Below are 23,013 nucleotides of genomic sequence, written 5' to 3'. Positions count from 1 at the left end.
TGGGGTTCACCAAATCTGGCTGCAACTGAGTCGGAGGAGCCCCTTTGCCTCAGATGCTTGACAGGGTGGTGGAGGGGGTCCCGGTAGCCCCCACCCCTAGGGGGCTCCGATTGGCTGAAGGGGGGCGTCATGAGGAGGGCATTTAAAACACTAATTCCCAGTTAAATGCCTGCGCTTTAGAGTCAACTGAGACTTGAATTATGTTACAATGCAGGATATAAAGATAGACAAGCAATATGGTCCATGTTTAGAAGCAAAATGTAGACTGCTGGGGATTAGTTTTTTATTTTGAAAGGTACTGCAAATCAACCATCATTTCCAGGAATATTATTCTAAAGTGATACCATTCCTGGTAACTAGCTTAATATATGCATTGATTTTCCAGATGTCAACCCATCTACATCTAAATTTCAATCTGAACCATAATTACAGCTTTGTGATTTAAACTTGAATCTGAAGTCTTGTGAGTTCAAGCAATCATTCCACATGTTTCGCCCATTAAATGTCAAGGTGAGGTTTAAGAGAAATTATAAAAAATTTCAGAATTGGTTTTACTCTACTCTTATGCCAATCGTGGGTCAATTTTAGTCCCTGAATCATCACCAGCTGCCCACTACCCAACAGATTTGGAAATCAAATGTGTGAGAATTACACAAGAATTAAAATCTCAGCACTTGTCCCAAAAAAAGATAGAAAATCATCACGTAGCTGGTTCGAAAAGTAAACCTGTCAATACATTTTACAGAAGTCCTTCAAGTAGTTTTTTAAAAGGGTACTTCAGAAAGTTCTTGGCCTCACCTAGAAACAAGGTTTGCAACTGCATAACTGTAAATTATTAAGCTTTATGTCATATATAGCAGCACTTGTCCCCCCCAAAAGAAAGAAAATCATCAATTAGGTGGTCAGAAAAGTAACATTTAACATTTTTTTCCCCTATGAATTCAACTAATATTTTATGAAGATACTTCAAAAAAGTTCTCGCCTCACCCAGAAAGAAGGTTTGTAACTCCCATTTTAGAGCATAACTGTATACTAGAAAGCCTGATATCACTGTCTGCAAAAAAATCTAATGTTTGATGTTATTTCTTTGAAGGTAACGCCTTTCGAAAATCATGAGACTGAAACCAGCTGACGTCTATGGTTTACACTATGTACTGGACAGACACGCTGCAGTGAATGGCCTCCACTTGATCGATTTTGGATGTCTTGACTGTGGATCATCTCTTCTTCTTCTGCTTAAGCTCAGCCAACCCACTTCTTTAGCAAGGTGAGTCGTCACCAGGTGTGCTGTCCATGTCTTTGTGGATTTTCTTGGTGGTCATCTCCATTTAATGCAGATACCTGATCATAGTTAGGGGTTTTTTCTTGTCCTATTTTTGGTTTCCCTCCAGCCTACTGATTTTCAAAGGGGGTCGTATTCAAAGAAATGGCGACAAACATTTGAGATTTTGTGGATACTGATATAAGGCTATAATGGTATACAGTTATGGCCCAAAACAAGAGTTACAAGCCTTGTTTCCTGGGAGGCAGAGAACTTTTGTGCATGTCACCCACTAAATTTCTAGGTGTGGTTTAAGAGAAATCATAAAAATTCCAATCACTGGCTTTGTTGAAACCAAACTCTTCCCTCTCCTCAGGAACATTCCAGAGCAACGCTTGCTTTTTGTCAGTCATGGGTCAATTTTATTCCCCGAATCAACCCCAGCTTCCCAATACCCAACAGATTAGGAAATCAAGATGAGCATTGTGTAAGCATTAGTGCAGAATCAACTACAGATGTTTGTCAAATTATGTAATGATCACTTCACTTGACTCTCAAACCTCAGCCCTTCATCAGTTAGTCGGTCAGAAATCTGTCAACGCTTTTTTGATGAACTCCACTTTTGTTTACTCAGCTTTACCTGAAAACCCAAACAGAATTTAATAAATTTTTTTTTCAGTTGTTATCAGCGTGTAAGTTCATCTAAGTTTGTTCTGTTAATTATTGTTCACTGTCATACTGTGGGCCCTAAAATGAACAGCAGAGAACAGAATCATTATCATATTTCAACAAAAGCTAAGGCTTCTATAAAGAGATAAAAACACTGCAGTCTATCACTTGCCTGTGGCTGTTTGTAGGCTTGTTCTTTGATGTCGTTCATTAGTTATTCAAGGATCTATTGATTAACCAAAATAATAGGCCTTGCAGTCATCTGGTTAATCAGTCTTTCACTTGTATATTGTACCAAGCAAATACTTAATTTAATGTTAACACATCCAACACCACCACCTCCCCCCTCACACGTATGCACAAAGACTCACAAACACTACTCGCATATGCCCTCATCCAGGTGGTTAGAGCTTCATAAGACTGTAAAAAATTCATCAAAGTCTGCAGACTTGGACACCAAGGACTTTCGACATATGTGGATTGGAGAAAACATCATCCCGCAAAAATAAGAGTATTTTCTTTTTTGACATTTCGCGCTGCATTTAATTAAACCCTGAACCACACAGTGATTAGGGCTCACCCCTCATGAGGGTTTCCCCCCAAACCACCCCACCCCAAACAGTAGTTTTCAAACCCTGGGGTTGGCCTTCCTGTTTATTGCCTCCCTGTAATGCAAACATAAGGGTCCCCTGCCAGTAAACACATGTTGATGGAAGAAACAGCTTGCACAGCTGGGAAGCCAACCCAGGTTAGTGTGACTGAGCACATGGGCAAATGAGCGTGTCTAAATGCGTGTGTGTTTGCATAAGTGTGTTTGTGTGTAAAAATAGATACTTGTTTTTACGTGTGCGAGTGCAATTCGGGTTGGGTCCTCGAAAATGTGCGAGACAGTAATCGCAAGAAATCATTCATCAGTCATACCAGCATAAACAGCTTTGTGTGCGTGTGTGTGTGTGTGTGTGTGAATGAGTGTGTGCGTGTTTGTGTGTTTGCAGGCAGTTGTACGCACGTGTGAAACCGTCAGCGAGTGACTGGAGAGCAGGGGCTTGGGTGAGCCGTAAAACAGCGGGGTGTCCTCACCAGTTGTGCTGTGATAATAAAACCAACATCCATTGTGCAAAGTCTGTCACCAGGCCTGACGCTGTGATTGAAATGTATGATCTCCTATGGCTCGCACAGATGGACTGATAGATGAGGGCGAAGCAGATGATGCATGCATCAGCATCGGTTTGAGCCAATAGTCTTAATTATATTGGCCTCAGTGGCATCAAATGGAGGGCACACATACTCCCCAAGCTTTTCAGAGTGTGAATAATTTATAGATAAAAAGGGTGTTTTCAGCTGTGGGTTTATTAATAATAAATATGGTTTGATATTTACTAAACTGTTCAGAGGGAGAAAGGGGTGACAGTTAAGACATCGTTTGCATGGTAATTGTAAGGAGGTGATAAATAAGGCATGAAGTGGAGATATATGGAAATGTGATTCACAGGGAAATGAGAATAATTTAACAAAATATTATCTCAGTCCCTATTTGACCCGGGGTCAATTAAAAGAGAGACGTCCGTCATGGCAAACGGCTTTCCGTGCCTTAGAAATTACAATGCTTTTGTCTGGCCGGAGAGTGGAGAGCGTTCAAGTGGTGGAAAATGTGTTGGCGCTGACACAAACCGCGTGTTTAGTTTGTGAGTATCAGACTGAATAAAATCAACCTCATTATTACTACCAGAGGAAAAGAAGACATTTCTCCGTCAAAAACTGGGTATAGCATGAGATAGAAGCTGAGGAATGTGAGTTTTGTTTTGTTTCAAAACCTTCCAATGTTTTGGGAAAACTCTACACAGTTTTCAATGAAAATACTGATTGTACAAAACTATTCATACGAGAATATAAAATAATCACGTTTTACTGTTAAAACACACATTTATCAGTTTTGCTTAATTGAGTCTCGGGGTATGAAATATACTCTGTTGCTGATTAACATCCTGCTCTATATACTGTAGTGTGTCCATATTGCAGTGTTTCGGTTCCTTCAGGGTTCGAAGGTTTATGCTACTATCCATATGAGAAACATTACACCAGCTTTTACTGTAATTGTGATATTGAATGTTGAGCTGATCTGTGTCAACCATAACTCTAAATGCTGCTACAAGCTCGTAACTCATAAGGACATATACCTTTGCGAGGCAGTGGTATCCATCTGCCCAGCTCGCGAGCAATTCAAAACCTGTCTCCTCTCTCCCATTCCAATAATATGACGTCAGTCCACTGCACTGGTTTGAAATTTGCAATTAAGCATTTTCTTTATGTGTGATTGACGAGCAGGAGGAGGGCCATTAAAGCTCAACATGGACCCGAGGCTCACTCTGCAGTCTATAGGACTATTTCCAGGCTCATATCAAATCCATGTCCTCTGCCCTAATATCAGAATATGACTCTGGCCACCCATGGATTCTGTTTTTGTCTGTAATGAAAGTCTCTCCGGGGATCTGGTTGAGGGATTCTTTTCCTCAGGGGTCAAGGAGAGGTTGAGGCTTCTGGTTCAAGCTGTGCTTAGAAAAGGGTGTGGATTACAGGAATGTGACTGCTGACCTCGGTTTCTACAGATATAGGGAAAGATCCGCAGTCTACGTTACAGCAGATAAATAAGGACTAAAGTTTTGACAGAATTGCCAGGGTTTGAGCCCAGATCAAAGCAGTTTTGTTATCATGTCATAAAAATGCCTCAGAGTAAAAGCGACTCCTTCTTTCTGCAAGCCAGCACTTCATCAGTTTAGTGTGTGTTTTCATCCACTTCTCCAATAAAGTGATTACAACATCCCTGAAATTTAAGATCAGACTGACTGGGTCCTTGGCCAGCCTGACTGCGTCTTCACTGATAAGTACAGCAGTAAGCTGTCTGAAATATTCATGCACTGATGCAGAGTTGTTGTCCCTTGATGGGCCTCACCATGTGCAACATCTGTTCCTGATGTCATGGCGCGTTTCTGTGTGCCAGAAAAGCCCTGATGGCGTCCGTGGCATCTTTACTGTACTAAGCCATGTCCAGACACACACTGCTCCACTCAGCCGCGATAAATATCTAAGACGATAGTGATCCAGTGGCCCTGGACGGAACTATCGAACACTTCTGCTAATCCATACACATAGATTTCACCGCTGCAGTCTCACACTGAGATCAGCAACTCTGCCATTCACTGATGAATGTGTCAGTTGATTGTTGGCTCTATCAACACTTCATGATTATTTGGAGAGTGTTCCACGATGAGTCCTTACATAGAGGAAAAGAGGAGTGTTATGAAACAAAATACTGAGTGAGCTGCCAACACATTAAACTGCCAACGCGTTAATGCAGTTAGGTGAATAACAATCTGATGAATAGAATTATTTTCCAACATTGAAAACTGCATTGAAGCGGCACTCACACCCTCATCGTACCATTAAAATGGAAGTTAAAGGTAAGCGAGCACGCTGTTTTGAGCAACCCACAGTTGACACTGACCCCACATGTCTATGACATGAAAGAGAGACAATGAGAGGGACAGAGACAGAGTCAGCAGCAGTCAAGGTGAATCCTGTCCTGGATGCAGTGTCCATACGAGGCCACAACTACAGTCACAGCTTTCTTCACCACTGGGCTTGCCTCGCTGTCTGCTGACAATCACATGAATAGGCCACGACTGGCTGCTTGTTTTGTGCCATGATCCCTTGCTGCCCATGCTGCTGAAAAAATAAATAACCCAGCTCTGCACTGCTATAAATAATGGATGACTCGTCCACTGTCACTTTTCATAGCATGTCAAGCCACGGCCTGGCCATTATTAGGGTCTGTCCTCTTCCCCTTTCTGCCTCTGACTCCAGTTTTGTTATTGTTCTGGTCGACTTGCCTGCACACCTCCTCGGCGGGTCGGCTGTCAGTTTTTCTCTTGGTCGCTGTGGTTGATGGTTGCCACAGAGAAGAAAGAGATGCTTTGGGGGCTTGAAACAAGAGGGGTGATCTGGCAAGACTCTGCTGGACTAGCAACAGCAGGAAATCTGACTTGACCTGGAACAAGTAGCCCAGCACTTTCAGCTAAGATGTCATCCATCTGCTTGCGTTAGATAACCTGTGCTAAAGTGCTGCCAGGGCTGTGGTTAGCGATTGACCTCGTCATCTTGACAGACTTTTCTGTTGCCCTCAGACTCGATGAAAAACTAACGACGTTGCTCTAAAGTCAAAAGCAGGTCTACACCCCTGGTGCAAAAGAGGAGACTGCTTGCTTAAACAGACACACAATATGCCTCAATCCACCCATACAGTGGGAGAAATCATGGATTATTTACACATGCAGCTGTGTCTGAGAAAAATGAATGAGGAACATCTGGCTGAATGGGGAATATGAGAGAAAGATATGAGAAAGATTTAGCCGTTTGGCCTCTGTAACACAAACACGAGGGTGTGCTGAGGAATCAGAGGAGGATGTTGTTTTAGGGAGAGACACCAAGAAAGTAAAAACCGTTTTTACCCCCTTATCAGTTTCAGCTCTCTGTTTGTTCAAAATGTGTTTTGGTGCCACCAGGCCAGGCCCGAGGCAAGTGTTGTCCACCAGCAGCTCTCGGCTCCCGCAGACTGAGCCAGTCTCTCCATCTGCAGAGTAATAGCATCAAATCAAGGCCTGCAGCAAACAAACCCTGACAGATCCTCTCATTTGGGATTCACTTTGGGACAGCTGTGGTGCCATCCAAAAGGGGGGTCGGAGAGGGGGAAGCCAGCAGTCAGTAATGTATGCAGAGTGTCTGCACGTCCTGGATGACAGCAACACGAGCGCTTGTCACAGGAGACATCAGTTCTACTTAGTCACAGCGCTGCGGGGCAATCCATATGACTGCAGTGCTGTGCGAACTCTATTAATAGTTATCTACCTTTCAGGAGTTATTATGCTGAGTAGGGGATGACAGAGGAATATAATGGAAGAAGTCCCAAATGAGGGAAGGAAACAGGGTCTGTGGAGCATCTTTTGTGCCACTTGGGTTGTTACAACTTAAGAATCCGTCTCCAATCTCCACTCTTACCCTATTCCTGTTAGCCTGCGTGGCTGGCAGCCTGGTGCCAGACCCACAGTTTATGTGAGAGGCATAATAAGGATTAGTTATGGGGCAGAAAGGGGAGAGGGACGAGAGAGAGGCAGGATGGAGGGAACAGATCAGCAATAGTGGGATGCAGAGGAAAGAGATGGATGGCAGACAGTAGAGATATTTGCTGGTCCGCTGTATTTTGAGGGGCCGAGACACGAATATTTGTGATCCAGATTGTACTCAGTCTAATTGGGTCAGGCAGTGACGCATTTTATTGTAGTGCATCTTTGGTGTATGTGTCAATAGGCCGTTTTCCACTGCAGAAACTCACAGGTCATTTTAGGACGACCTGAACCTTTGTGTGTGGTCCAATCGCAAGAATTGCCCCTGTAAAACCGCTTTCAGGACTGTTTTCAGGGCAGAAAACAGCCCTACTTCATGGCAGGTATTTCAAAGTGGCCTTGAAAAAGTCAAATTGGTTCAATTCAAAGAAGAAAATGGTGACTAGTTAAATTCAGAGAATACAACAAACGCCCTTTTCCTGCTGTCTGGATGTCTTTTGGTCCCATATCTCATCCTCCCTGACATCACCAATATAAAAACATGACATAAAAGTTACCATATAAGCTAACCTACTTAATCTCCATTGTTCTATTTCATACATGCTTGTGAAGTAACACCCAGTAACTACTATTTGTCATTGTTCTGGTGCACTCGGAGTGTAAGTACCAGTCAAAGCTGTTGGATCATACACTTGAAATGATCCAACAGCTGAATCACCTGAAAGAGCTGATTATGGGGTTGATCTTATAAACGCTCCTGTCTGCCCTGAGTTCCTGCCATAATATGCTCAAAACTAGAATGAATCTGAATGCACCTAAGTGCCTACGATATATCTTCACTCATTTAACAACATTTTATATTTGTGCAGTATGTGGATCTAGGGCTTTTCGTGACATAAAACTGTCTTTGAAGCACATCAATAATTTTGGTTTGCATGACTTTACATTTTCTCCTACAGCATTACTATTATAATTATGCTGCTCTTTCCCACAGTGGCTGCTTGATAATTGGTCAAATTGATTGATAGTGCATTATGCAGCCGCCGGTGTGTTCTCTCGTTGTAGGACTCGGCCGCATTTTGGATTGCGTCTAATTATCCCATTCGGATAGATTTTTCATGGGACCATATCGGATCCAGCCGTGATTTTTGGACTGGTGAAGGTCTCTAGCAGAGAGAGGTAAAGTAAGGTGGAAAAGATAGGTAGACCTGTTTAAAAATCAAGGTCTAGAGTTGGCCACGGTTAATTTTTCATCATACCTCTAAATTAAAAATGTGAACGGTCATCACTTATTTGTCAAATAGTCTTAGCTCAAACGGTGGATGTCACATTGGGTTTGCAAAAGGTCAGGGGAGCCAACAGCCAGAAAGGAAGAGAGCGGATCAGAGACTGCTGATCCTGCCAAATGCTCGGCAAAACTACCTTGTTTAAAGGGCTTTTACTCCAAATGGAGTTCCTGGACTGTTATACTAAGTGGAGATGACAGGATTTAAAATGTAACATCTGGAATGGCTCGGGCATACTTATTCAACATACCTTCACGGTCCTGCATGAATATAGCGAAGATATCAACAAAAAATATACCAGCGTATACACATATCCCCTACTTAAGTCTAAAAAGCCTTTAAGTTAATACCCACATGCTCTAAATCAATACCACATTCCTTTCACTGTAAGCCTGAACATGTATCTTATTTTCCCTGTGATTATAGGAACCACTCACATTTGTTGCACTCATCCTATGAAGTGCATCCATTAGATTTCTTGCATATTATTTAATTAACTCTTAGTGTCCACCATTTCCAGTTTGACTCTCCATCTTCTTCTTGCTTTGTTGCTTCTTGGAAAGGGAAAAGAGCAGCGTGTGTGTGTGAAGTAAATACACAGAATAATCAGCCTCCCCTGGCTGTGCTTATTGTGCCTCCTTTCCAAGATTTCCAAGATTAGAAGACAAGGAGAGGCAAAAAATGATAGACTTGTGTTGCCTTCTCCCTCTTCAAAATTGCAAATGTGTGGATCTATGGATGAGTGCTTAGCCCACAGCTGCCAGCCAAAGGAGAGAGAGAGACACAAAGGTCCCTTGTGTTCAGGCCTAAAGACTGGCCAAAAAAGAGAGCTAAAGATCTACTAGTGTACCTCAGCTGTCTTAAGGGTCAATAGATCCTTTCCGTCCTACTAAAAGAGCCTACAACCCCCACTGTTTTGCCATAGGCAGGACAGGATTAGTAAATCAATGTTATGAAATACAACAAGTTAAAAAAAAAAGAATTCCAGCCTCATGTTTTAAAAGAATGTTTACTGTAACTACAACAATTCGATAGCACATCAGATTCTGTTATTTCTATGTTTAGCAGGAAAAAGGAGCTCTACAAAAAGATAGAATATCGTATCATATACTTTATCATACCAGACCCCTGCCACTAAAAACATGCCCTTTGTTTTGATTTTACACATCTGTAGAACTGGATCCTTTCGCCTCATTCCCTCTCTCTTCTGGATAGGCTACGGATAAGCATCTGTTATTGGGGGACATCTTGGGAGATAGGGCAGCCTAACAGATTGTTTTTTGAGGATGAGGAAAAGCTTGTTTTGATTCGAAAAGGAGGGTTTGATTTACCACAAAGCCTTCCTGTTAGTCTCCTGACCTCGCCTAGTGGAGGAGATAACAAATTATGATTTTCATCGGAGACTGCGTTGGAGGATTATGGGTGAGGTTGAAAGCTGCAAAACATCTATTTGGTTTTTTTTTTTGTGGTGCTGAAATCACCCAAAAGGCATTTAATACGTCTGTGATCATTTCTATGATAACTGAATTAGTTATGTGAAACTTGTTGTAGGCCACTTATTTTTTGGGTGGAGGAAAGAATTGAAAATGTTCTAATACTGGTAAGATTTCATCGCATCTACACATTCTGCTCATGGGGATTGCCAGAGTCATGCAAATGATTAACGCATTTTTACTGCAAGACCAAATTTTAAAGCAGTTAATGTGTGTGTGTGTATTGTTTGGGTTCCGCTGCTCTCTTATCAGCTCTATTATTAGCTGGCCACTCGCTCTCTGCAGTTGCCTTCCTTCCAGTATTTCCTGATTGCATTTTTCATTCCTGTCTCAACCACGTCCCCGGTTCTCGTGTGCTGTGTACTTTCCCTGGCAGTTCATATAGAAGGCCACATCCTCGCCATGATTAGAACTGTTTTTAGAAAACAGAATCTGAGAGGAAGTTTATCACACCCCTGTCACACCAAAGCGACATGCCCCGAACTTCGACACACCCCAATTACCCCTGTGACTTCATTAAATTTTACACTGGGGGTTGTAAGTCAAGGCTGTGCCCCCACTGTCTGTCAAAAGCGCAGCTAACAACATGATTGTCATGAATTGTCAATCACTGTTCCCAAACCATTATACTCGGCAGGAAATAAAAGAGTTAGGAGAAATTGGAACCTTATGTAAATATTAGTGTTATTATTTCATGGCTTGGCACAGGCTTTCATCCCAAGTGACTCACAAATTCTGGAACCCATTTGCAAAGCTGAGCTTTGCACCAGTGAAATGCAGGTAAAGTACATTGCTCAAGGGTACAACCGTTCCACATAATACATGTTGTATTAAAACAGGTCGTGCTCAAATTAAGTGGATCCATGAATTGAAATGAAAAAGAGCCCCTTTTGAGAGGAAAATAGATTAGCTTTGCTGATAGATGATCACTTGAATGCTCTGATGTGAGTAAGGAAATTTTGACCAGTTGCAGTAAAGCTGATTTATATCAGTTAAGATGTTGTCCTGAGGGCCAGTGCGGGGGGGAGGGGGATATGGCAATTTACCCATGAATACATCAAAGCCTTCTTAAGTGGCTTATTGCTACAGATATGCTTTTTCATTGTTTACATTGTATAACCTAATTTAGTTTGTTAAGAGGAATTCCTAAACAGTGCTCTAGCCTTACATTCCAGAGACTCCTGACATTAACTTAGTTAGGTTAGTAACATTAAATGTGGCATGTATTTGCCAAACACTTCATCCAACAGTATGCACGTCTGGTTTAGTACTGACCTTTTAATAGGAGTATATTAAACAGAGATCCCAGTGGTACTATTTATTATTGTTGTAACACTAGCTCAAGTACTTTAGTGGAAAGCAGAAATTGTGGTTCCCCTCAACCAAAACTTGCTCATTATTGTCCATGTGAACAGCTTGTCTGATTCATTAAGCGTTTCCCGCACTATGTGCTCAGGAGACACAGAGAAAGCAAAGAAGGAACCGTAGGAGGGAGGGAGGATGACGGTAGGTTGTGGTTTAGCCCGAGCGTGCCTGAAGTGAAATATGATTGATTAGCGCATTCTTGGGTTGACATGCCCCCACTGCAGCTGAAACCTGTTAACTCAATGTGCACCGACTGGGCCGAATGAGGAGTCAAACCTGTTGTGACTGCCACATGGCAAATATTATGGTTGGCTGGCCAGGCCACAGCTCAAGTAGGGTGGGAGGGGACATGAACAAACAGTCCACTATGGGAATGAGCGTGACTGCCCACGTGCACGTCCGACAGAATATGCATACGTGTGCATCTCTGTAACCATGCATAAAATGATGGGTTGCATTTTCCTTGCCTGACACACAGCGTAATATGTCAGAGGGTGAGTGTTCCCGAACATCTGTTTGCAAGTTTTAAACAAACACAGCATCATACATATCTGACCAGACACAGACAGAGCAGCCCTGTCTCACAAAATGTATGTTCCTTTGCAGCTTAACTTTAAATTCTCAGTTATATTTTGAGAGAAATGCATTTTATGCTGCATTAGGTTCGTTTATGATGTAACAAATACGTTTCAAATCAACATATCTTTGCCATGACTTGTCTAGCGATTATGGTATCTTGTTATTTGTTATTTTGTCTATTTATTTATTTATAACTCTGCTGTCATTTTTTTCTTTCTCCCCTTTAGCCTCACCCTAACTGATCGAGGCAGATGACCCCCTCCTTGAGCCTGGTTCTGCTGGAGGTTTCTTCCTGTTAAAGGTGAGTTTTCCTTCTACACTGTTGCAAATGTAAATAAGAAAGAACAAAAGACAAAAGTAGGAAATAAAAAATAAATAAAAAGAAATGGGGAAAAGAACAAGAAAGCTTGCTCATAAGAAATCCTTGAATTTATTGGATTTTATTGTATATTTTTGTAGTCATAGCTATAGTTCTAATCAGATTAATCCCCGTAATTAATAACAGTGTTGGATCTCTGCCTTAATATTTAGATTAGTTACAGTTAGTTTATGTAGTATTTATTATAGCCAGGCCAAGTTGTATTTTATATCATTCTCTAGGGTTTAATCCTTACTAACTAAGGTAAAGTCACGTCATAAATAACACAGTAGGGTGTTCACCTCGATTTTTAGATGAATTCATAATGCCAATCTTATTTTTCTACGGCAAAGCACTTTGGCTCAACAGCTGGTGCTTTAAATGTGCTATATAAATAACGGGGACATGATTTATTTTTTTGCCTGACTGTCACTCCTTTTCAGCCAGCTAATCATATATTAGATGGCGTGGGACTTGTCACCGTGGTAAACCAGAAAAGAGAGAAGAAGCTTTAAGCATGTTTTGAAAAGGTCGTATTTTAACCCAACGTCTGAGTAATCAGTAATTTTGGTGTCTAAGCTTAAATTTCTAACATGTAATTGTTATTGTGAAAGTGTCAACAAAAGCATGATTTCCTGATCCTAGTGACATAGTTTTGGTGCCTGAACTTCGAAACCAAACTTAAATGTGAGAATAATGAGGTGGGAGGTGAATCTTGGTTTCCTGGGTTAAAGCGCTGTTTGTTTAAGCTTCCATCCTCCAATTCTACCTCATTATGTGGACTCTGCGGCTCTCTCAAACTGGCAGTCTTTCCTATTCTGTCACGGTCTTACCTTTCATGAGAAACTAACTTTATGTTTCCTTCAAAACATAAATCAGAATGCAGTTTAGTTATGTGAACATCATTTTTGAGAGACCTGCCTGGACAGAGCTGCATCCCGCAGAAGTAAGTGAGTGAAGTCAGTATTGTACTTGGGGAAAATCTCACAATCAGAGCTAATGCCTCCAGCTTGAGTCATCTTTGTTAGATTACTATAACAAATAGGTTCTTTTCCCCCTCTTCATTAATCCTAGACAGGTTAATGTGGATTTAACACAACTCTGCCAAAGGTCAGATTAAATCAGTTCTTGGTAAAGTCCGAGCTTGGTCCTGGTAAGGCCTGGGGAAAATACAATAAGTACGCAGCTTGATGAGCAGGGTGTGAGCCTATCTGTCAGCAGCCATTAACAGTCACATCCAATGTTCCCTGTAATTTTTCCTGAGTCTGAGCAAACACACAAACTCCCTGAGCGTCCCTTGGACCACTGTGAGCAACATCAGACGTGTGCACTGTGGTCACACCAGCATCACATCCATTCAAGTTACATGGTTCATTAAAAGAATCAAATTACAGCATTTACATTTCTGTTAAAACACTTTGTCAACAGGAGCCAGTTGAAGGCTGCAGTGATTTTAGTGACACTACAATGTATAAGAGTGAAGTTATTGAATATTTGTCTCTCTTTACTCTTGCAGAGGTTTTGCAAATTACAGACGGACCCTGTTCACGCCATAGACACCAATGTTATTCCTGTAGCTTGAAAGACAGCTACTTTTGATAAAACTGGGCTTGTAGCACATTGTCTGCCTTGCAACAATGGGAAAGAGGCACCGTTTATGTTTTGACAACCTATATCTGATGAGTTATTGATGCTGGAAGTCCGAATCTGTGAATATCTTTCCAACTTTACTGAACTTGGGGCCACTACCACCTAAGGAGTGATATATTTAATTTTGAAAAAAGCATTTAGCCATACTTAAAGCTTTAAGTGCTTTATTAACACAGAACTAAACATTTTGTGTTGTTTTATTATCACAGGTTCTGTCTGAAAAGAGGTGGCATCATTTTAAACAGTGAAATCAAACTAACAAAATGTAATGACCAACCAGTGAGCAATACTGGATTCTGCAAAAACATAAACAACTTTTTTTAAAATCTAAATCTTATCTTAACACAGTTAATGTGTTAACTTATTTATGTGTGTATGCATGTATTTATTGATTTAATTAGTACTGTTAACATATCAGAGTTCTGAGTGAGTTTTTCTTAAGATAGGCAAAGGCCATTTATTGATTACATATAGGCTGTTAAATGTTTATTAAAAACTAAAAAGCATTTTTAAAAAACAACTTAGGCATTTATTGAGTCACTAAAATACTGTAGAGTACAGACCACATCAGCATGATTATAAGCATCCTCTGGTAAATTAACAACCAGATACTGATGTCTCTCACCATATGGACTTCAGGAGATGACTGGGGGATGATAAACTGTGACCTACTGGTTGGGTTCTCTCTGTTCTCATGTTTCTTACATGTTTGTCCCCTGACAGCCGGGTCCTAATGTTTTTTGAGCAACACACCATACTATGACGTTTTTACAATGATGGTTCTACTATGAAGCCAGTTTGACATGTTCAGGTGTTCTTTGTGTGAAAACTCAGAGATTTCAGGTATCAGAAGGTGATTTTCAACTTTCTTTGTTAACTTTCTGCTTCAACTTTAAACTAAATTTCCTTCACTAACCCAGCCCTCTGGACTTCCAGTAAGTTGTGTTACTATTGGCTGTCCAGGTGGCTGTGTTCCTATTGGCTGTCCAGGTGGCTGCTTGGTGTTATCAGGAACACCTGAGCAGCTCAGTGTCTTCCTGCTTTATTTAGCTGCAGACAAACATTTCCTCTGCTTCTCTTCACCAGTGAACCGGGTTTGGCTCCGTTGCTTTAATTTGTTCTTTAGGCGTTGGCTTGCAGCTTCCAGCAGTAAAATCATCTTTAATGTGTTTCTTGGTGTGTTTTAGGGCTTTGTACTGGATAGTTGTCTTGGTAAAGGTGGTTCTTTAGCCACAGTTAGCACATGGTGATAATGTGTGCAGTGATTAGTGGATTTGGTCCAGCTGAGTTGTGTCTTTATCTTGGCAGTAGTGAGTCTTCAGAGGTTTTTGGTCAGACACATTCTGTATTCTTGTTTGAGAACCAGCGTTGGTTGTCCAGAAGGTAAGAGTTCCTGTCCTGATTCTCTGTTCTCAGAGGTTCTCTGGTAGGCTGCAGGAGACTTTAGCGTTTGGGTTGTGCTAGTTTGGTTTTTGTATGGTTTCATTTGGACGACTATCTTGAGGCCCCTCCATGTGGTTTAGTGAGGTTTTCTGCAACAGTTCTACAAAGCAACCTGCAGCAGAAGAGACTTTGAGAGTTTTTAGGAAGTTCTGGAGACCAGACTTTAGAGCAGCAGAAACATTTGTCAGCAGTTTGAGCAGGAGAAGGTGAGCTTCAGAGTAGAAATGAGACAGAAACCTTCTTGACCCGTGTGGTGAGGTCCTGTACCAAGAGTTTGAGCAGGTTGTGAAGAGTCTGTAGTTCTTTGGTCTGAAAGCACAAGAAGAGTCGACTCATTAAAGGAGAAAACAGGAGATATTGTTGATTCTTCTGTTGCTCTGCAGTTTCCTTAGACTGAATATCAAGTTTATATTTTAAATGATTTCCCATGTGAGCCCAAGAAGACTTCAATAAACTCCCTCCATCCCCTGGACACATATTTTATTACCATGTTAAATCTTTTTTTTGAAATATTTTTGAGTTTTAATCATAGCTTTAGCACAGTTTTTTCTCTTTGCTTGTTTAGTTTTGTCATCTGTGTAAAAGGTGCCAAACAAATAAAGTTGAATTGATAAACCGAATAATTGACTAACTCATGATTGTGACAACAGAAGTATTTTCATTGTGATTTAATGGTTTATTTCATTTTTAAGGTTGGGGTTAAAATCTTGACAGAAAAAAAAGATTAAAGAAATAAACTACATAACAAAAAGCAATTAAATCAAAGGAAAAAAAATTAATACAATAAAACTTTTAAAAAGCTTTATTATTAAAAAGATTAAAGAAATTTAAGATGTAATTTTCTAATGAAACATTTAATTTTTAAATTAAATGTTTTGTCTTTTTAAAGCTGTAATAATCTAATTAAATGTTTTGCATTTTTTAAAATATTTAATATTCTTCTTGTTGAATTGTATTTTTGAAATGTTTAATTATGGAAAATATTTGATCTGTAATTTTTAATATTTGTATTTTAAAAATTTTGTTTAATTTCATAATGACATGTATTGTATCTTGTTGAATTATCTAATTCAATATTTTGTCTGTTTAATAGATAGATAGTTAAACATTAAATACAATTAAATTATATTAAACAGACAAAATATTGAATTAGATAATTCAACAAGATACAATACATGTCATTATGAAATTAAACAAAAGCATTTAAAAAAAGCATTTAAAAAGAAAATGAAACATTAAAAGGTGGTAAAACATGTAAAAAGAAAAACCTTAACAAAGATTTAATCCAAAAATTAAACATTGGGAAAGAAAAAGGAATTTTTCCAAACAAGCCAATAAAACATTTGAAAAAACAACAATTAAACATTAAAAAGACAAAACATTTCAAAATCAAATCAGACATCAGAAAAGAATAAAAGGTGAGAAAAGAGAAAAACTAAACATTTAAGAAGAATCAAACTAAAGACAAAACATTTGAAAAGACACCAGTTAAACTTTAGAAGATCAAATTAAACAGAAGAGACAATAAAAGGATGAAAAAGAGCAAAACATCAAGTTGTTTCTTCAAACATTTCCTCTTTCTATGTTCTTGGTTTGATTGTGGACAGATTTACTAAGAACTCATTTCAGAAAACTGCTTTCCAGATAAAGTCTACTAGTAGTTGAAGGCATCGATCAAACTAATGTTACCTTCTGATCTCCACAAACTTTACTGTTCAGTGAAGAGAATCAAAGTTTAAGGATTTCTAAAAAACCCACAGGTGAAGGTCTGAGAAGAACTCAGATGGATGGTCTAAATGTGAAATCAAGACTCATGGTCACAAGTTTTAAGGCTTCTGTTAACCAGAAAGTTCAAACTAACAGAGAAGTACTGAGAAACTTTTAAGATTTCAGTCCTCAGACTGTCTGAAGGTTCAAACGAACAGAGAACTACCCAGGAACTTAGAAGATATCAGTCCTTGGACTGTCTGAAAGTTAAATCTAACAGAGAACGACTGTGGGACTTAGAAAATTTCAGCCCTCAGACTGTCTGAAGGTTCAAACTAACAGAGAACTACTCAGGAACTTCGAAGATATCAGCCCTTGGACTGTCTGAAAGTTAAATCTAACAGAGAACTACTGTGGGACTTAGAAAATTTCAGCCCTCAGACTGTCTGAAAGCTCAGGTCCTGAGGACTCGGGAGGTGTGGAGGCTTGGAAAGTCTTGGAACTGAGGGTTCCACCCTCCAGCACAAAGGCTGAAGTCCAACCTCCTGAGAAAAACGGTCGAGTCAAGATTCGAGTTAAAAAAAAAACTCGAAAATGACAAAAAATAGATGATAAATGCGCAAAAACCAGAAGAATTTGTATCTGAGCGAGTAGCTCAGGGGGATAAGAGGAGAGACTACAGAGCGGAGGGTCGCAGGTTCAAGACCCACCACCGGCCTTTTTCTTTCTTTGTCTTTGTCAGAACTTTGAGAAAATTTAAGAAGGGTCTGGTCTTGAACCAGCGACCTGCAGCTCCATAGGCAAATCCTTAACTCACTGAGCTACAGATCAGATGAAAAGAAATAATTTCGTCGTCCCTTTGGCATCGTAGTTTCCAAGTGACCACATGGGTGGAGCCAAGGCGGAGTCTGGGTGGAGTCAGGGCGGAGAGTAGGCGGGGATGTGGGTGGCGGCCTCCCTCCTCTACTCCCCCACCTCCCCCTACCGCCCACCACAACTCCCCCCGCCCGTCGAGTTCTTCGAGTCTCGATGAGTTCTTCGAGTCTCCACGGGTTTTCCCGAGTTTCTGGAGTTTCCACCAGGTCGGAGGCAGAACAAGTTGTCATGAAGAGGTGTTGAAGTCGGCCAGGTAGAGTGACTTTTTACAGCGACGAGAAGGAAGACAACTAGAAGAGCAGGTCTTTGACCACCATCCATGAAATCCATGGAGTCAGCTCCAGAGAAATGAAGCGAGGTCAACTTTTATCAACCTCCATCCAGATGTTCAACTTGATATCTTTGACATTTTTAGCACCACAAACCTTTGGTATCACACTTTATTATCATTTATTAGGACTTTAATGGAATCCACCAGCAGATTTACTTTTTGTTGACAAACTTTATTCTTATCGTCGTGGGACTGCAGTATTTAAAACTGTTCCTTCTATCTGACCTCATGTTTATTAGTTTTAGTGGAGAAAGTTATTTTAATTGTCGATTAATCTCTTAAAAACCAAATAATAAATTGGGTTAGTCAAGAGCTTTAAATTTCTTACTTTGTTATATTTTAAGTATGACAAAAAAAAATAAAAATAAAGCGTCTTGAGACAATTTGACCTGTAACTGGTGTTATATAAATAAAATAGAATTTAAATTGTATGTATCTTGTAATGTTGGAGTAATTCAGCCATATATGTTGGAAAACACATTTTCTTTGTCCATTAATCTGTTGATTGTTTTCTCCAGTAATTCATTTCTTGTTTTGGTTTATAAAATGTCAAACCCAAATATATTCAGTTTACTGTCATAAAAACCAAAAAGATTTACATTCATGATGCAGGAATCAGGCAGTTTTTCACTTTTTATCTTAGTTTAGTCAGAAAGATAGTTGATAATGTGTGAATTGTTGCAGCTCGTGAGCCGTAGAAGGTTTTAATCTTTGGGGCAGAGTGTCAGAAAACATTGAGAAACCAACATCAACAAAGCACTCAACAAAGGGAAATCCAACTTTTGCATGACAATGTCTAATTAAAGGACATTAATTTACAATGTAAATGTGTGATATTCATCCTCTGGAGCTTTCTCTTCACATCATCTTCCACCTGGACTGGTTTGGTCGGGAGCATGTGCAACAAACATTTGAAAAACTGCACTTTAACATCAATGAATGACACTGAAGTTTAATCTCCACATAAATGAGACTGAGTCTGGATGTGCTGCTCTGTCATTAACTCCTAAGTTTAGGGAAAGTTCAAACAAAAGAGGACAGTTCAGATAAGACTTGAGAATAAGCTTATTTTGAACAAACATCTCAGACTTTCTGAGCTTCAGCACCTCTAGCAAGATATTTTAACAAGTAACTCAAGAGATCCAGAAGTTGGAGAGAGTCAGCTTTAGCTGAGCCAAAGAACATATGGGACGCTAACCTAGCAAACATTTCAGACTTTCCTCTGTGAATTCTGAGAAATAATTTACTATTTAATGACAGAGCTACACATCTGAACTCAGTCTCATTAAAACAGACTCCAATTCAGTGTCATCCATCCATATTAAAGTGCAGTTACCCAAAATGTTTGTTGCATGAGCTCCAACAAAACCTGTCCAGGTAGAAGGCCACTTTGACAAACAGGAAGTGGAAGATTCCAAGCAGATTTATAGAAGGGGGAACTGGACTGTACTAAGTTTGGTCGAGTATAGAGGGGTGTTTTGTGGGTTTTTAAGGCTGATAATGATTATTAGTGAGACATTTGGAGTAGATATTAATTTGCAGTAAATGAAAGTATTTAAAATCTTGGAGTTAAACTTAGAAGAACACAAACTCTAACAGAAAACTTTGTTGATACGTTTTTGTTTTGTTTACAGTTGTTAAGTTAAAGGAGTTTTATTCGTGACGTATAACCAATCAAATCACTCCAGAAGACAGAGCGACCACAGGTAGATAAAGGTTCAGAGCCAAAGTAGCACCATTTTTAAATGTATTTATTACCGTAAATCAGTAAAAAATAAAATACTCAGTCAGCTAAATCAGTAAGCCCACAATTACTACAATTCTACAATGTATGTCTCTTTGCTTTGACTTGTTATTTGTACAATATACAATGTATATGATGGCGTTTTTTCATACCAAAGGCTATACTATGATGTTTTCTAAGAGACATATGATCCTACTCTGTTTGTTCTGGCCCTGGGCTGCTGCACTCCTCCTCTGTTGTTTTCTGGATTGTACTCAGCTGCATGTCTTTGTCCACCAGGCCTCCGTTGACTCGTCCCGCCTGCCGTCTCTGGAGCTGAAGCTGGATTGGAACAGACCAAAGTACAGTCCAATCACGATGCCAGCTGCCTCTCAAAAGGCTCCTTCATCTGGCAGGTGGCGCCACTTCTTCTGAGGGGAAGCTGAGCTGGCCCGGCAGAACTTTGGAGATGTGTTCCAGTGGTTGGTGGATGTGTGGGGAGATAGAGAGGGACCTTTGAATTGTTCAGAAAGGAAAACAGGGAACCCATTGGTAGTTTTAGTTTAGGGTGCTACTGCGGTGTGTTTTTGGGCTTGAAGAGGTGAACAGGAAGAGTTTTTTTTCTGTATTGATTATCTTTTACTTTGTTGCTGGTTGGAATGCCCATCAATGTCAACATGAAGTTCACTTTTAGTTCTGTTTATTTATTTTTATTTTACTAACACTCATTTGTTTTTAACCCCCTCACATGTTGTGTTGTAAACTTACTCTTTCAAATAAATTCTCGTCTAACCCTCTGGAAACCAGTGTTTGGACTGTTTTTGTGTTGCTCCTCACCTACTGACAGCTGTGGACTAAAGGCTATACTCTGACGTTTTTAGAGGGACATGCTATACTATGATGTTTGTTGGGCGACACACTATACTATAGGCTTTTTTAATTGACATATTACTGACCTTTTGTTGTTTTAGTTTTTTTTTGTTGTTTTTTAGCAACATATTCTAAGAATTTGAACAGTTTTAAAACTCACTATACTTTTACTTGTGCAATGAAATATTATTCTATGGCATTTTTTAGATGACATATTATACTCTGTTTTCTTGAATAACATACTATTTTGACAATATACTGCACTATGACATTTTTTGAACCACATATCATACATGACAATTTCAGGCAGCATCCTATCATTTTGCGCTTTTTGAACCACATAATAATCTATGGGGTTTTTTTGCTGACTTGCTGTACTATGAACTACAGGCCATACTATGTTATTCTTGAGTAAAGCATACTATACTTTGACATTTTCTGAACTACATCCTATACTATGGCGTTATACACAGAGTACTTTGGTTACATGTTGATTTATAATCTAGATTTTTTTCTGTTTTGTTTTTTGACGGGATTACCACAGACCTGACCGTGAACACCGTCGACACCCACCTGAGGGAGACGCTGTCTAAGATCTCAAGGCTGCTTGGTCATGGTCTTTCTGGCACGTACTCTTCCAAGATGAGCCGGGAAGTTTAACACTGATGGAATGACACCAGGTCTAAGCCGACAAACTTCCAATTCCTCCTCAACCCATAGTCTCTGGGAAACCTACATGGAGTAAGAAAAGTAGACAAAGTAAGTAAGTCTGTACACAACATATTAAAAAAGAAATCATGCTAATAAATTAAGTACAAATAACCGAATTCGCCAATATACTGGAGACCAGAGCTATTTAATTTGATAAGTATAACCTTGTTTAGTAACATTTCAATTATTTGAGAGCAGTCCTAAAGAACTGCCTGTAATCCCAATCATAAAATGGGTTTGGAGGAAGAACACAGATGGTAATCTGGATATACATGAGTTAGGCTTTATAACTACTATTGGTAGTATTGGTGGTAGTAATAGCAATGTGACTACTAGTAGTAGTAATGGTAGTACACACTACTGCTGCTGATACTGGCACTGCTACTACAACTTGTAATACCATTACAAATGCTGATACTACTTCTACGACTCTAACAGCTGTTTATACTACTACTGCTGCTTGTACTTTTAGTATTACTACTACTGCTTGTACAACTATACTACAGCTACTATTAATCGTCTGGTATTTGCTTGTCAAGCTGCTAGCTCGCCTTAGCGTTTTGCTAGTGGCTAACTAGTTAGCTCTCATAGACTGGAAGCTCTCAACAAGATTTCATAATGAAAAAAGAGCCAAAAACTATTCTTACCTATGAAAAGTCTTTCCAAGTTTCCTTGTCTCAATCGTACGACGCAGTGTGTACTTGTATGCAGCACAGTGAGCCGGCATACTTGTTGTTTCCGTTTTCACGCCGTCTACATCAACGGAATGCACTGAAACTTTGCCCCCACTCGCTTAGCACGCAGCTTAAAGGGGCGTGTCCTATCTACTCATTCATATCTATAGCAGCGATTCCACAAGCACCTACTCGGCGCGGTACGGTTCGCCACTATTGTATCTGGCTCGGCTCGTCTCGGTTTAGTTGTTTTTCCATATAGCCTCATCGTGGGTGGAGTCGTCATAGCGCAGCGAGCCGAAAGTCCCTTAACGTCATTTGCGTGCGACACAAACGCGACATAACGGAGGCGATGGTACACCTGCTGCTCAGTCTGTGGCTTTCTGTCGGATTCAAAGTAATAGAAGAGTCGGAGAAAGCTGAGAGTGGCGAGTCGAAACACTCAGGAGACACACAGGAGAGTTTGGGAGGCGATGCAGCAGTATCAAGCCGAAGAGAAGAGGATATGAACTAGACGACATATGAGGGTAAGCTAATGCTAGTCCGCTAGCTATCGTGTATCAGTCCTGTGAACGACCCAGTAATGGCTGCAGTTTATTGCTATTAGGTATTAAAATATGTATGATGTGTATGTGTTTCAGATGCTCTCTGATGAGACTTCATGGGATTTACCTGAAGCAGCAGCACATGAGCCTGCAGTGGCACAAGGTGTAGAGGAGGAGGACAGAGATGTACAGGATGCACTGATGCACTACGTGTCATGCAGAGGTTAAAAGTTATTCTTCTCGTTATACTTCTGTTTTTCTGTCCCCGGACCACTATTGTTTTCTTTAATGCAATTCTGACAATAAACTTTTGTACCTTTTGCAGATGTGTCTATGCTATTGTTTTATTTGTGAA

At 40.0% G+C, this 23,013-nt stretch overlaps 1 long non-coding RNA gene across 1 annotated transcript; it reads left to right on the top strand.

Moving 5' to 3' along the window:
• The first annotated feature begins 76 nt into the window (after positions 1-76).
• Positions 77-20,665, top strand: LOC118471192 (uncharacterized). The gene is made up of 3 exons (XR_004848427.2): positions 77-1,267; positions 11,998-12,071; positions 20,159-20,665. It is a non-coding gene; the product is annotated as an uncharacterized LOC118471192 (long non-coding RNA).
• Positions 20,666-23,013: the final 2,348 nt, after the last annotated feature.

This window comes from Amphiprion ocellaris, chromosome 9 (assembly GCF_022539595.1).
Source record: "Amphiprion ocellaris isolate individual 3 ecotype Okinawa chromosome 9, ASM2253959v1, whole genome shotgun sequence".
In the NCBI taxonomy this organism is placed as follows: domain Eukaryota; kingdom Metazoa; phylum Chordata; class Actinopteri; family Pomacentridae; genus Amphiprion; species Amphiprion ocellaris.
The sequence above is the reverse complement of the archived record's forward strand: the minus strand, read 5'-3'. Positions and strand labels throughout refer to the sequence as shown.